Source organism: Hakea prostrata, chromosome 11 (assembly GCF_041222555.1).
Source record: "Hakea prostrata isolate BN-2017 chromosome 11, UWA_Hpros_2, whole genome shotgun sequence".
Classification (NCBI taxonomy): Eukaryota; Viridiplantae; Streptophyta; class Magnoliopsida; order Proteales; family Proteaceae; genus Hakea; species Hakea prostrata.
This window is the reverse complement of record NC_142610.1, coordinates 3,971,607-3,986,915: the sequence shown is the minus strand read 5'-3', so window position 1 is coordinate 3,986,915 and position 15,309 is coordinate 3,971,607. Positions and strand designations below refer to the sequence as shown.

At 37.0% G+C, this 15,309-nt stretch overlaps 1 pseudogene across 1 annotated transcript; it reads left to right on the top strand.

Moving 5' to 3' along the window:
• The first annotated feature begins 6,765 nt into the window (after positions 1 to 6,765).
• Positions 6,766 to 13,743, top strand: LOC148999638 (pentatricopeptide repeat-containing protein At5g66631 pseudogene; annotated as a pseudogene). The gene is made up of 3 exons (XR_016170828.1): positions 6,766 to 7,061; positions 7,187 to 7,268; positions 8,827 to 13,743. The product of XR_016170828.1 is annotated as a pentatricopeptide repeat-containing protein At5g66631 pseudogene (transcript).
• Positions 13,744 to 15,309: the final 1,566 nt, after the last annotated feature.

Below are 15,309 nucleotides of genomic sequence, written 5' to 3'. Positions count from 1 at the left end.
CCTACAGTCCCATGATATGGACCTCCAACGGATATAGTACCATAATCAAGCATCATTTATAATATCCACACCATAAAATAAAAGATACCAGCTTCTATCCATAACTAAGATTAAGATTTAACTATGTTTCCATGAATATCAATTAGAATGAGGTATTAATATAGGTATCCATGTAAAGATCCCAAAAATTCATGTATAAACATCCACATCAATATCAATGATCATGCCAACCCTCTAAGAAATATGAGAGCCATAGGAACAAGTATAACAGCAATATAAGGCATCATGTAACGACAAGAACGGCTCCTCAACCTCCACATTACCCATTTCCTCGGGCGGAAGTATCTTTGGTACCACCACCATCTCTAAACATGTAGCATCATCTAAAAGAAGAGATTTTCCGAGGGATGAATTCTAATGAATTCGTGAGGAGAAACAATCACATCCATAACGCATGCAGTAGCGGTCCTATATGCCATACAAATACATTTATGGTTATACTGGTCTCTAACTACAGTATCACACATTAAACATAGTATCAGTCTTCTATGGGAGGGTCACCTCATCCATATCACTCAATCAATGACTAGAAATTTATGGTAAGGGCCACACTCCATACCACGACCATGGTCTATAGGTCTTTCGGTCCATTCATATCGCTCATCATCTCATCCATAAGTTCCCTCATTTCTTACCATCCTCTGAAAATAAAATGCACGGCCACTGGTATAGGATTGGTGCATGCTAGGGACTTACCTAGCCAATGCAAGGTCCTCCACTTGTAGTGTCAATCATGGTTAAGTGATACCATTCCTCAAGCACTCACTCCTTTTGCTTTAGTATGTCCCACCATTCTAAGAGCATTGATTCTCAAGAGTCCACTATTGTTGGCATAACATGAATGGTATACTAATATATTCAATTGTCCCTTCATGGTTTTCAATCAGACTTTAAGGCACCCACTAATACTATTACTTCACACCCCTAGGTTGCCAACCTCAATACCCATGTTGATGGGGTTACAGTTACAGTACTTAATATAGGGTTTGTCCTAAGCAATGCATCTACATGGTTATATGCATATGATAGGATGTATGATTATACAAAGATGCATGAATAGTTGGAAGCAATGGCTAGAGTCCACCATCCCCATATATAATATTGAATGTAAGATCCCAACCCCAGAGTCAATTATATTCAGTGAATCACAAAAACATAAGTACAATAGAATGCACGATAATGTCATATTACAACCACCCACAAGAATGCACCTTATATCTGCATGATCTACTATACATAATAGCATTCACATGTGCATCAACATATGCAATTCAGAAATTGTAATTAAAATTCATTTTCATTTATAAAACTAGCATCTAATTTCTTACCTTGATTGAATTTAGGAGTCACCTTTGAAAATGATCCTCAATTCTTTTGCACAATCCCATACTCATGGTAAAAAATTCAAGGGAAACTCAAGTTTCGACCGGGTGAAAATGGGAAACTTAGGTGGAAACTTGGAAAATTTCGAGGACACTGAGGACTTTTCCGTACAAGTTTCAACAGGTTTTAGAGAGTATTTTGGGGTGGGATCCTATATTTAAGCTAATTAGAGTATAAAGAATGCATTTGTTGTATTTTGCTAACAAAATCAATGTAGATATGTCATTCAATGTACATAACATCAATTTAGAGTTGTCCAAAAGTACATTATAAACTTAACTACTTAAGCACATAACATTCAATATATATTTCTAACTTCAAAATAGTTGACAATAAAAGGAAAATACAACTTAGTGTTAAGAGGAGTGTCAAGAGTAGATTCATCTTATGAGCTGAGTAGTACTATGCCTGTAACATCCTCTCCTCCAACCAACGAACATAGACATCCCATGACATTTTATGCATATGGTTGTCAAGTTAATCGACAACTGTAACTTTATGAGTCTGGTCATCAATATGCTTAAAAGAAGTAGATAACCAACCTGAGGGAATATGCACTTTGGATAGAGAAGTCCTGATGGAGGGGGTATATGTCGTGGGTATTTGGGGAAACATGAAATAAACAAAAAAATTGAAAATTTGGGAAGCTACAAAATTTACAGGAAAAAAGTCTCAAGTTTCCACCAAATTTCCTCATCCCCGTCACAAATTTCACAAGTTTCCACGAAATTTCCCAAGTTTCCCCGAAATTTCTCGAGTTTCCCACGAAATTTCCCAAGTTTCCCACGAAATTTGGGAATTTTTTTTCCTCATGAACCAGCTGGTCCAATTGGGTTGACCAAGTTTCGACAAGTTTCAATAGGTTTCGAGGCTTAGCGTTTCGATGAAATTTCGATAGTTTGGATTTAATTCCAGGAATCCTTTCTCAAAACTCTTGATTAACCCCAATTCCTAGCCTTAATCAATTTGTTAATGCCTCTAATCTTACCCAAATTTAATGAAATTCATCTATAGATGTAGAAGGAAGAAATGTTTACCTAATTTCAGCATCTATTGCATAGTCTAACCATGGATCCCATCTCCTTAGATTTCCATCTTCTTGCCTCGGACCTCTCTTTCCCCTTCCTTAAGCTTCCAAATACCCCTAAAAATGAATAAGCATCTTAAATATGAACTTAGTACAACCCCTAAGGGAATTTAGGTCCTTATGGGATAGATCTCACATAAAATCTTTAATTCAGTAAAAAGCCAGTCAATGGTAGGCATCAGCCACCTTTTGTTTTGACAACCACAGAATTTGACCTCTGCTCACTGTTTGGGCAGTAACTTCCTTGATACTGATCTAATTGACTTGATTCTTTTTGTATTGGGCTCTAGACTTAAAGGTATTTGCTATATGTGAAGACCACTTATTTAAATTTTCCCTCTAACATTCCCTAATATGGGTTGGAATTTTCCTATTATTTTATCAGTAGGTTCTTTGGGTGACTAGTGTCAATGGGTCTTCGGGTCCAAATCCTACATCACGCTAAGGATTTAAGATTTTGGATAAGGGTATTACAGGTTCAAAACCAAGACCTCTTTGCTCTTATTACATCTACCTAGAAGGCTATCACCACTATGCCAGAAACACTTGCATAGCTTGATTCTCATCTGGCAAAGAAAGCACCCTATGATAGTGCATGCATCCCCTGTGCTCTAATACAATATCTGCAAAATAGCTCACTCTTTAGATTTAAAGATGATGAAAGGTGTAGTGGTCACTCCTTGTATCAAGACAAAGAGGTGGAGTCCATTATGATAGAATAACCACTTTCTTTCTAGATAGCATGCATTTTCATTGTTAGAACAAAAAACACTTGTTAGGCATCAAAGTATGTGTTTACTCATCACGTTAGAGAAACTAGCTAGTTGTAACGTTAAGGGGTTGGCTCAGATAGCAAAGACCAATACATCATAAGTAAAGTCAAGAGTTCAAATCTTCTTGGCATCGTGGCTTCTTTCCTCTCTCTCTCTCTCTCTCTCTCTCTCTCTCTCTCTCTCTCTCTCTCTCTCTCTCTCTCTCTCTCTCTCTCTCTCTCTCTCTCTCTCTCTATATATATATATATATATATATATATATATATATATATATATATAATTTATCCTCCCTAAGGATTAGTCGAGGTGCCCATAAATTGATCCAAACACCTTAGTTCTAAAAAGAAAATTAACTAGTTGCTTTTAGGTATTGGTTCTCTTGGCTTTCTATTAAGGATAAGTAAGGGTGTCAACGGTGTGGTTTGGGGTGGTTTTGTTTTGGGCTTAATGGTTTCGGGCCGAAAAACACCATCCCCAAACACAATCCATTTGCAAAATAACGATTTAGGTTCGGTTTCGGCTTGAGTCCAGGTTGATTAACAGTTTGGATTCATGTTTGGGCGGTTTTGAGACCATCACCAACTCGCCATCGTTTCATTAAAGCCCATTTGCATTATTGTCATTAACAATAGAATTTTGAGCATTAAATAAAGAACATTTGAAGTAAAAGGTACTTTTATGGGTGGGTGTAAGTGAAACTTGAAATATCCTAGAGAAGTGAAGCTCAAAATTGATCTTATGGATGTTTCATAAATGTTGGTGTTGTTGAATAGAAAATGCATCTCCAAAACTATGTCTTATTAGAAAATTAATACCTTCAAAAAAAATAAAAAATAAAAACGAATAGGCTTAGGAGAACCAGTCCACTAAAACATCTCCAAAACTATACTGTAGTAAAATTAACAAGCTAATGGGCTGGTCTGAACCAGCCCAAACCGTTTGAGCTTTGCTCCCTCAGTCCAAACACATCCTATTATGATTATGTCGGTTCAGTTTTAACGATTAAGGTTGCAAATTGTCACTCTTGGAGATAAAGGCCAATGGTATGAGGTTCATTAGAATGTAAAGTATCTTATTATTCCTTTACAATAATAAAATTCTCCCCTTGTTCCAAAAGAAAGAAAATCTAGATGAAAGAGAGCAAATGGATTAAATTTCAATGTAAACCTTTGTCATTATGTAACTGGATTAAATTTCTTCACAAAAAAAATAAAAGATCAAATTCAATCCAAGACATTTTCATATTTGTATTAGATCATATTTAGTTGGATTTAGAAAGTTCCTACTTAGTGATTCATTTCTTTTTAATATGAATTCTCTTAAATGTGTACCAAATACGAAGTTTTGGCTATCAATCAGCATCTCTACAAATGATTGTTGAGGGATAAGCTTGAAACTTGAGTGTTCACCAGCCATCCTATCTTCAAAACTTTCTTTTAAGTTCTTATATTTTATCCTGATGCATCTTTGCCATTGTTGAAAAATGCAGAACTCCACCTCCACCTGTACTTACAATTAGTTCCATAAGGAAGAACACATACGATCTTTTTAAAAATTAAAATATCATAAAATACCTATTAATTCAATCATGTTGTATATGAATTAAATTTAATGGATAGATTTATTGGAATCTATCCCATTACCACTTTATTTTTTCTTGAACCTTTCATGACAAAGCATTACAAACTGCTTCAATATGATTCAAAAACAATTGTGTATGTGCTGAAAGGAAACGCAGCCTCAATCTAGTAGATAGGTAGCATGGAATTTCTACAACAGAGTTTTGATACTAGTTCCTAATATCTCACCCATTACCCATCTTTCTTCAGTAGATGATATCCAGTGCTGTGTTTGTTGTGCCTTTCAGAATGTAGAATGTACTTTAAAATAAAATGAGAACGCCATTTGTAAAAATCTGTGGTTCTTGTAAACCAAGATGCAGAACAAGCTAAAAACCTAGAATGCATATTAAAACACAACATAAATAACAACAGCAAGATTTTCCCCTGTACATAAAGAAAAAAGATGATACCATCATAACAGATTACAGCAAAACAGGTTAGATAAGGAGCAATTAAGTCATCTAATATTGGGCAAGAAGCCTCTTAATTTTGATTGGCATGCATTCACTTTGAGTAGCATTTTTTATGATCTCATAAAAAAGTACCATTTACAAGCAAATTAATGGACTGAATCGAGAAAGGCAAGGCATTCTCATGCACTCATCCTACAAGAAGATGAAAATGGAGCCACTGCATTTTGTTGTTTTTGCTTGAAAATGGAGACTTAGCTTTTTATATGAAGAAGATGATCCATGGGTTTTGAACTTCTTATACATACAGATGATATTCAGGTGCCTCTATAGAGATCTCTTTCCAAGCTACCCATTTAGAGAATCCTCTCTCTTATCATATGTAACGCTTTAAGGTGCAAGTATGCAACTACTCCTCCAGGTCCACGAAACACACCAAAACTATGATAAGACATGCTGGAGATAACTCATTGGTTAGTAGGAATTGGCAGTGTAACCGTTTCAAAGAATATTTTGTTTCCATGCCAATACCAGAAAACCAAAGTTGTCTATAAATTGATGTTCTTGCTACCTTCTGAGATGAACAATAACTCTTGTAGTCCTATTCAGTTTCATTTCTCTGAGTTTGACCCTCTGGGGCCTTCCAAGGAACAGGGACTTGAATGTGAGAATTGGAGGAATCTAAACCATCCTTCTATGTGTACTGGATCATGGTTTGGTTTCCTCCAATGTCTTACATTCAAGGTTCTTTGTGTTGAAGCTTTGGTTTATTCTGAAATCTAAAAGTTGGAGAGGCACTAGATTGTTCCAAGAAACAGGGACTTGAATGTGAGAATTGGAGGAATCTAAACCATCTTTCTGTGTGTACTAGATCATGGTTTGGTTTCCTCCAATGTCTCATGTTCAAGGTTCTGTGTTGAAGCTTTGGTTTATTCTGAAATCTAGAAGTTGGAGAAGTACTAGATTGTTCCAGTGCTGGGACTTGAATGTGAGAATTGAGGGAAACTAAACCATTTTCTGAGGTCTCTTTGATCATGGTTTGGTTTCCTCCAATGTCTCACCTTCAAGTGTCTCAGTAATCATACAACAATGTAATTACACAGGTATTGAACATGACAACTGAAGGAGATAGAACCATCTCTTTTATAGTAATACCAACTGGGTTGGAAGTGGTTCAATTTCCTTCAGTATGTCACCTTCAATGAACTTTGAAGGAAATGATTTCGGAGGGGTACTCAATCAACATGACTAAAGGCTTTTCAGGGGTTTCTAACTTCCCCTTCAGCAAAGATTGAAGTGAGTTTCTTTGATCTCTTTGTGTTTGCCCTGTTCGGTCTATTTGGTGGAGTTCATCACAACAAGATAACTCTCAAATCTAATTCCACCTAGCGAAAATGAGGTTCTGGTAGATAGAATTCACCTGGTGATAGATACTAGAAATATAAATCCACGAAGCCCTAAACCATACCTGTGCAATTCACAGGGCAATCAAGAACAAAGAAAACCATACCTTACACAAATCGACAAAGTCCCAAACCTAGAAATATCTGCTCGAGAAAACCCTGAATTCCGAAATGGAATTTGGAAGACCGGGATGATCAAATGACAAGAATGCCCCCGACATTTTTAACTTCATGGTTCTACAAATTGTTTTCCAACTTCTGGTACTGAAGAAAGAGACTCCCACAAACCGTAGCAGGAGACTCAACCAGGAGACTTCACAAAGGTCAGTTTTCTCCTTTCAACCTGAATTTGGTGGACGTGAATGTATTTCAATTTCCAACTATTGTTTTTCGAATTCAATTTCTATGGTGGCGAAGTGAAGTCACTCAACTTGAAATCGATTTGCAGGTAGAAGGTGCAAACGGAGGTTGGTCCTACACTCCTATCTGCTTCTCCGCTTATCAATCTGCTAATACTTGGCTACGTCCAGGCGTGTATCTCTCTCCCTCTTCCAGTCACTTCTTTGACCATCTTTTGCCTTTTATTGCACCAAGTTGAACTATGTGCTTTGATAGATGAACCTGTAGATGAACCTGTCATCTAGTTTGGGTTGAAACTTGAATTTTATTTATAATTAATTCTGATATTTAGGTAGGGGTTTATGGATTATTGGATTGAATCCTTCTACTTTGTGATGATTAGTGTTTTTTTCTTTTATGGGTAAATGATGATTGAGTTTGTGAGAAGCAGAATTTAATGGAATCCTTTCTCCCAGTACATTTTCTGCCGCAGTTTGGTGAAAACCCATTACATGATTTGTTTTGGGTTTTTATTTTCTAGTTGTATGGTCTAATTAGAAATCTTCTAAGAAGGCCTATACCACCATTTAAGTCTGACTACACAGCTTGCTTTGCCACAGGCCCAAGCATAAGCAAGGTCATATCCTGAGTTTTTTCTTGGAACAAACAGTTCAAAGAAGCTAGGTGCTTTATATTCCACTGATTGCATATGCAAACCTTCAAGATTTGTCCTCAATAAATATGACCCAAACAACAGCAGCAGCTGAATTGCCATCCACAGATATCATTGTAAACCACCAAGCAAAGTTCAATATTTTGGATCTGACTGGGTTTGGAAAATCGTCGAAGCCAACATATACTATTGAAATAACACTGAAATGGCACCAAAATATGGTCCATTTTAGTCAAGTAATTTAAACATCAAAAGCCCTTCAATTCCCATTATTATTTTTGGACAGATAAAAAATGATATTCATTTTCGGTCTATTTTTGACAAATCTAGAAATCCATATAACTTGCCAAAATTTCACACTCAATAAAGAAAATGTCAAAATTTCAAATCATTCTCCTCACTAGCAAATAATATGTCCCAGTTGTAAAAGTTCTGCTCTTATAGAATATGCTTCCAATCTAGACCTATAAATTCTTTCTTAAGAATCAAGTTGAATCTAATTAAATTGCCACTCCTGATGGATCCAGGCTTTCCTGTCTAGCATCCATTGGAATTTACTTTAATCAGTTGAACTGAATGACTGAACCACAATTCCTTGCTCCCGACTTCATTTCTTTCTCAATTTGAGTCACATGAAGATTAAACGATCTGTTAGTTTCAAAAATTTAGGTCAGACATAATATTTTTCCAAATTAATTTGCTATTTGTACACTTGTTTGCTGGCCAATAAATCTGATCATTTTAATTGGTCTGATGTGATGTTCAAAAGTTATGATCCTGTTTTAGATTCTTATTTGCAGTAATTTAATTGCAAATGTTTGTGAACTCTTTTATTGAATTTCTCTGCCTCATTGGGCATCTTTGTGAACCTAAGGCTTGGCTATGATCTGCCTACCAGAACCCCAACCACCCATTTTGAATTGTTGGAGAAATCAAGTTTGTACAAAAACTTGAAGAACCTATTAGCATGCTAAAGGTCAATAAATTTTGTATAAGTTAGCACATCCTCGTATCTTTCTTGAAAGTTTTACTCTTTTTTGAGGTGAATGACTTTTAGTTCTTTATTTGTTTTGCAGTTTGCAGAGGTGATTTCCTGGATTCAAAAAAAATCCAATTGCGCTGGAAATCTGTCATTCCATATCTTTGAACTAGTTGGAGGGTTTTTCTTTCACTTTTTGATGCCTCCTAATACTTGCACTGAGAATCCATCCATATGCATTCTCACTAGTTTACTAAGGATGGAGAGGAAACAACATATTCATGGCCTGTTAGGGAGCCTTTTATGAGTTTGAAGCTACATCCTTTGAGCAGTGAGAAGCAGCTTGCCAAGGTCGTAGCGGTTCTGAACTTGCAAAATATAATGGCTATTCTAGCTCCATAGCCAGAGGTCCTGATGATTCTCAAAGTTCTCCATTGAATACGATCAGAGCAGAATCTTAATGAATGTCTGAAAGCACCCGTGTCATGTTAGCTTGCTAATGCTATTTGTAATTTTTTTTTCTTTTTCTTTTTGGCCTTAACCCTTGAGATTTACATTGGCATAAATTATGAAGTTTTATATTGAGAATCCTATTCTGAGGAGATCTTTTTGTCCTTTGCTGGATTGTTGTTTTCTTTCTGGCTCACAATGTGCATGCTCAAGCAGTCATGATTAATTGTTTTAAAAGGTCAGTGTCTGAAATATAATCTCAACTGATTAATCATTCAGTTCAAACCAGACAATTGTGTGGAGATGCTTCTCAGTCGCTTCTTCCTCTACATGGTGAAGCCAACCAATTTCCTAGCCAATAAATCTCACAACTTTTCCTCTAATTTAGTTACCAACCGTGTCTCCATCTACCTTCATCGAGCAAGACTAATTGATTCAATCAGACTTGCACTTCGGTCCAAAGCACCTCAGTCTGTTATTTCCCTTTTCAATGATCCTGCAGTTGATTCATTTGTCATCACTCATGCCCTGCATTGTGCTCCCTCACCAGATGCAGCCCTTTCCCTCGTTGAAACTCTAAATACTGTCCCAAAATTTTCACATACTCAAACTACACTTCATGCTATTGCTAAAATCTTATCGAAATCCCACAGAAGTGTTGAACTCCAAACCCTTATTGATTCCATTAATGCTGGTAAGTACACGAATGTTGCACTGGTCAGCTTTATGGATCGATTAAGGTGGTATGCAGCAGCTGCTGACCTTGACTCAGCAGTCCACGTTTGGAATGAGTTGAGACTTGCGCTTCCTCACGGAAAGAGGCATCCTTGTACTGAGTCTTACAACATTCTCATGAGTCTTTTTGCAAAGAAGGGTAAAAATTCAGAAGCTGTTCAGATTTTCTACCAGATGGTCAGTGAAGGTGCAAACCCTAATTCACGGACATACACAGTTGTCATCGAGCACCTTGTGAGTTCTGGGAGGTTGGACCTAGCAATGGAGGTTTTTAAGAAATTACCAATGATGAGAATCAAGCGTACATTGAGGCAGTATTCTGTTTTGGTGAAGAGTTTCACTGGTATTGGGAGATTTGATGAGGTTAAGACATTAATCAAGGACATGCAGGATGATGGAATTTTGCCTGGTCGAGCTATGCAGTTGTCACTTAAATGCATGCAAGAGGCTGGTTATGTTGAAGAAACAGAGGAGCTCCTCAGGAAATTAGCTCCAGATGAGAGAATTCGTAAAGTTAGGTATTTTATAGATGAGGGTGACAATGAAGAGGAGCTGGATAGTGAAGATGATAATGAAGAAGGTGATGATGACATAGTTCAGTTAAAACCTTGGCTGGATCCAAGCTCCCTGGCAGGTGCATTGAGTGATTGGGCTGCTACAGATGTTTCAATATTGACACATGCAAAATTTGTATGGACAACTCAGTTAGTCTGTAAGATGCTCAGGAGTTTCAAGAGAGCAGAGACAGCATGGCAGTTCTTCTGTTGGGTTGCATGCCAGCCTGGAGGATTTACTCATGATATCTATACAGTCTCAAGGATGATTGTCATTTTGGCACGTCATGGACATGTTGAATTGGTGGATCAACTTATGCTCAAGATGAGAAGAGAGGGAATTCAGTTATCATTTAGCACTGTGAGATTAATCATTGACTTCTATGGTATTTCTAAAAAAGCTGATGCTGCTTTGGAGGTCTTCCATGATGTTGAACTTGTCTGTGGTGCAGTGTCAAAATCAAATCTAATGCTTTTGTATTCATCACTGATGCGGACGTTGGTCAAGTGTAGGAGGGGTTTGGATGCTATCGACTTACTCGAAGAGATGATATCAGCTGAGATTCTACCTGATATCCAGACGTATTGTGGATTAATGCAACACTTCGCTCTTGAAGGAGATTTGAGGATGGTACAAAGGTTGGTTGGAATGGTTAGGCAGAGCAATTTAAACCTAGATGCTTACATGTTTCAGATACTTATCCGTGCTTACTGTAAGAAAGAGAAGGCAGCCCTTGCATTGAGGATTTTTGAAGACATGAGGAACTTGAATTTGATCCCTGATGCTGCCACAAAAGCATTACTTGTGAAGAGTCTGTGGAAGGAGGGTAAATTAAGGGAAGCTTCTGCTGTAAATGAGAAAAGTCACGAGATAAATGGCATTCTTCCACTTGCATTACCAGGTCATGTATGGACTATAAGCTCTGCTGATCTGACAGAGGTTTACAATATTTATTCCAGTGGTTTTGCAATGAGTCATGTCTAAGAGAGATTACAATGGGAAGACAAGTGAAGCACTAGAAACTGGTTACTCCCCAATTGGTACAAATCACTGATGATATTATTCAGTGGCCACCCTTTCCCTTGCCTTCTTCTTCTGTTATGCGTATGTCCACGTGCACTTATTTGCGTGCACACACAAGGGTGCCGGTGATGCATGCCTGTTCATTTGTTTTCTTTTGCCTCGTTATAATTTTTTTTATGCTTTAGAAAAATGAAGTTTATTTTTCAATTTTCAAGTTCAGTTGTTTTTATTTCTTTAATTCCATTCTTTCACGAAGAGAGTAAAAATTAGCATAGAACACCGAGCAAGACTTGTTTCACCATGTCCAGTTTGAGGAAAGAAAATGAAAGGTGAAAAGAAGTGGAAAATGTGGACTATTTCAATGGAAGTTATAGTGTGAAGAGAACTCAATCTGGTAATTTTGATGATGATTGTAATAACCTGGGAATACAGTATGATAGTGGGCTATGAACACAGTAGTAAAGAGATCCCTCTTAGTTCTGGCCATATGGAAGCATACAATTTTCATCAGCTATAATTATTAATGCATTTGAATGATAAATTGACTCACGTTTCTTCTTTGCATGTAGGGGCCTCTATTTGTGAAGCTTTTATGAGCCTTTTAGTTACTGAAATTAAAGGTATTGGGAATAATTTGTTTTTCTAGCTTTGGCCCTGTTTTTGTAGAGGACCTTCTAGCATGGTAAGCCTTTTCTTTTCCTTTTGTTTTTATTTTCTTTCCCAATTTAAATGAATGATGATCTTCAACTTATCTGTAAAAGTTAATATTATGTGTTAATTCCATGTCCTATTCTTAAATTAGAAAGTAAATGATCTCTCTTTTGCTGAGGACCCTGTGAAAGCAGACAAATTTGTTCACTCTAATTGTACAAATCAGTTCCTTAGTCATAAAATGTTTGATGACAAATCTAATTCACCATTGCCTAAGAATGTTTCACAACTATAGCACCAAGTGTCTCCTATTTCTGTTTAGTGCCGATTCAGTTTTTGCATAGGAGAACTTATCCTCATTACTGCAGATTGTCTCCAATTTAGTTCAGTTTCTGTACTCAATGATCAGATTACGGCACAGCCTTACATTTGGTCGATCTCATGCTTTGTTGCAATTGCTATCCCTATTCTTAATGGACTTTCATTTAACATGCATTTGCTTCAATTAGAAATTTAGCATCTGATGCAAGTTCAAGCCTATGCTTGTTCAGAAATCATAGGTTAATATTTTTGTCTCTGAGAGCTGCCATAATCTCATGCTATATAGAAAACCAACCTTTTCCTATTTTTTATTCAGTACACAGCTGGAGCATCAAATATCAAAATGTAGATCGAATACTAGTTGACATATTTTCAACCGATTGTGCATTTGTTCATGTAGTGATTTAATAGAGATTATTTCTTTCAAGTTATGTATCATGTCTAATGCATGTACTCCTGTTACTGGGTAATGGTTTAATACAATCATCATTCTCACCGGGGAAGGCCGTCGATTATAAGTACACCACTGGGTCTTACTAATTTCAAGCTACTTTGTGAATATAAGCTCCCATGATAATGTAGCTTCTATATTTGATTTCATTTTAATGTATTTATCCATGTAGTATATCCTGTGAAGCTTTCTGATGGTCGGTGGTTTGTGTTGTTTCCTTATTCTGAATACAATATTGTTTGTCATTTGAAATATCAAAGCTATCATGAGAAGCTAGTGGTGGTTCCCTGACAAATCAGGCCACCGCGATAATTATGCTACTGCAGATGAATTTGCTTCTTCAGACACCATGCCGCTGCAACTAATTTTCATTTTTGGAACTGACAATTTTGTATATATGAGGGGTGGAGGCTATTACATATACCTCCAAGAAAAGTCAAAGCTGGATCTCTTCACAAAGAGGTGTTGGTCATTGCCAACTGAGCCAACCCTTTGGTGGTTGCAGCAACTAATTATACATAACGGTCTGACAAATAACAGCTATCTTGGTCCTTGGAACTCTTGCTTACTGGATGAAGTGTAGGGTGGTGGAAATACATATGGTAATAACCAGTGTAAGATGGAGCAGATTGCATCACAGTCTATCCTGTAAGTTTAGAACACTCCTGGGTTAACAACTCCTTGATTTGCTATAAGATCTGCCGCATCATTTCTGGCCCTCTGACTTCTAATTTTTCCTAATAGAACTTGCTGTCCACTTGAAATGCTTTGTGTCTACCAGCTTCAATGACTTTTGTTTGTTCATTAAGATTAACTTCTAGGAAAGGATGTCCTATAACCAAGTCGTCTGAATCTGATAAAACTTAAATTTCATTTACAATGAATGTTGAAAGTTCTTAGAGAAAATTCCTGATGGTGAACTTTTGGTAATTCTTATAAATCACTTCCAGGCAGATTCTGGCTTCCTTAAATGGAAGTATATTATTATCTCAAACATACTGCTGAAAGTTGTTGGCAGCAATGCCCTTTGCCCTGGCGTCAAATTTAAACAAGAATTAATATCCAAAGAATGCACAGAGCTACTACACAAACAAGTTAAAAGACAACTGGTCTGTAGTCTGATTTTGACATCCTCATTACAAACTGGAATAATATATACATGGTAACACTAATAAGCAGATTTTTATCTCATTTCTCAAGGGAGTAGCAGGACTTTTCAGAGATGGGAACCTCGGTGAAGTTTTGCAGTTGTTCATATAGAGTTATGTGGTGATATATTCTTGGTCAATTTATGAAGCTATGGTTATGAAGAAGGATGTGGGAAGCTACCAACAAAGACAACGGGGACATCCGCTTACTAGTATGGTTTCTTTACTTGATGCCTCTCTTATTTCAAACCCATGCCGTGAAATTGTTGTTTTTGCTTGAAAATGGAGACCTTAGCTTTTAATTGAAGAAGATGATCCATAGATTTTGAAACTTCCCATACATACAGATGATATTCAGGTGCCTCCATAGAGATCTCGTCATAGATAACGCTTTAAGCTGCAAGTATCCAACTACTCCTCCAGGTTCAGGGAACACACCAGAAATATGATGAGACAAATTGGAAATGACTCATTGGTCAGTAGCAATTGACAGTGTAACCGTTTCAAAGAATATCTTGTTTCCATGCCAACACCAGATAACCAAAGTTGTCTATAAATAGTTCTTGTGGTCCTAGTCGATTTAACCCACAAGGGTCTTTTAAGGAGAAGTAACCTGAATGTGAGATTTGGAGGAAACCAAACCATCTTTCTATGTCTGTTTGATCATGGTTTGGTTTCCTCCAATGTCTCACCATCAAGTGTCTCAGTGAAATGTTCATCATTGTTGAAGAAGACTAAATTGTTCACAAATCAGATTCTGATTCTAAAGTCTTCACCTCAGCTGGTTTATTGCAAGAATTTAGTTGCATAGGTATTGAATGTAAGAACTGAAGGAAAGAGATCTCTTATGGTTGTACCAATTTGGTTCGAAGTGGCTCGATTTCCTTCATCATCTCACCTTCAATGGGCGGTGAGGTAAACGATTTACTGTGTCTTTGAAGATTTGGGAGGGGAACTCCACATGCCCATCAGCAGTTTCTGCCATAACCTTTAGCAAGGATTGGGGTGAGTTGCCTTGATATCTTGATCTCTCTTTTGTATTTCCCCTGTTCTTGGGTCTTGGTGAGATTCAATAACAAGTTAACTCTCAAATCTAATTCCACCTAGCAAAACAGAGGTTCTGGAAAATTGATTTCACATGGATACCAGAAAGATTTCCAGGCACGCCAATTTGTTACAGGCAGTAGAGACATTATCCAGAGTACTAGGAAAATGTTTCTTAAAATGGCCACATCTAGAGTAATTA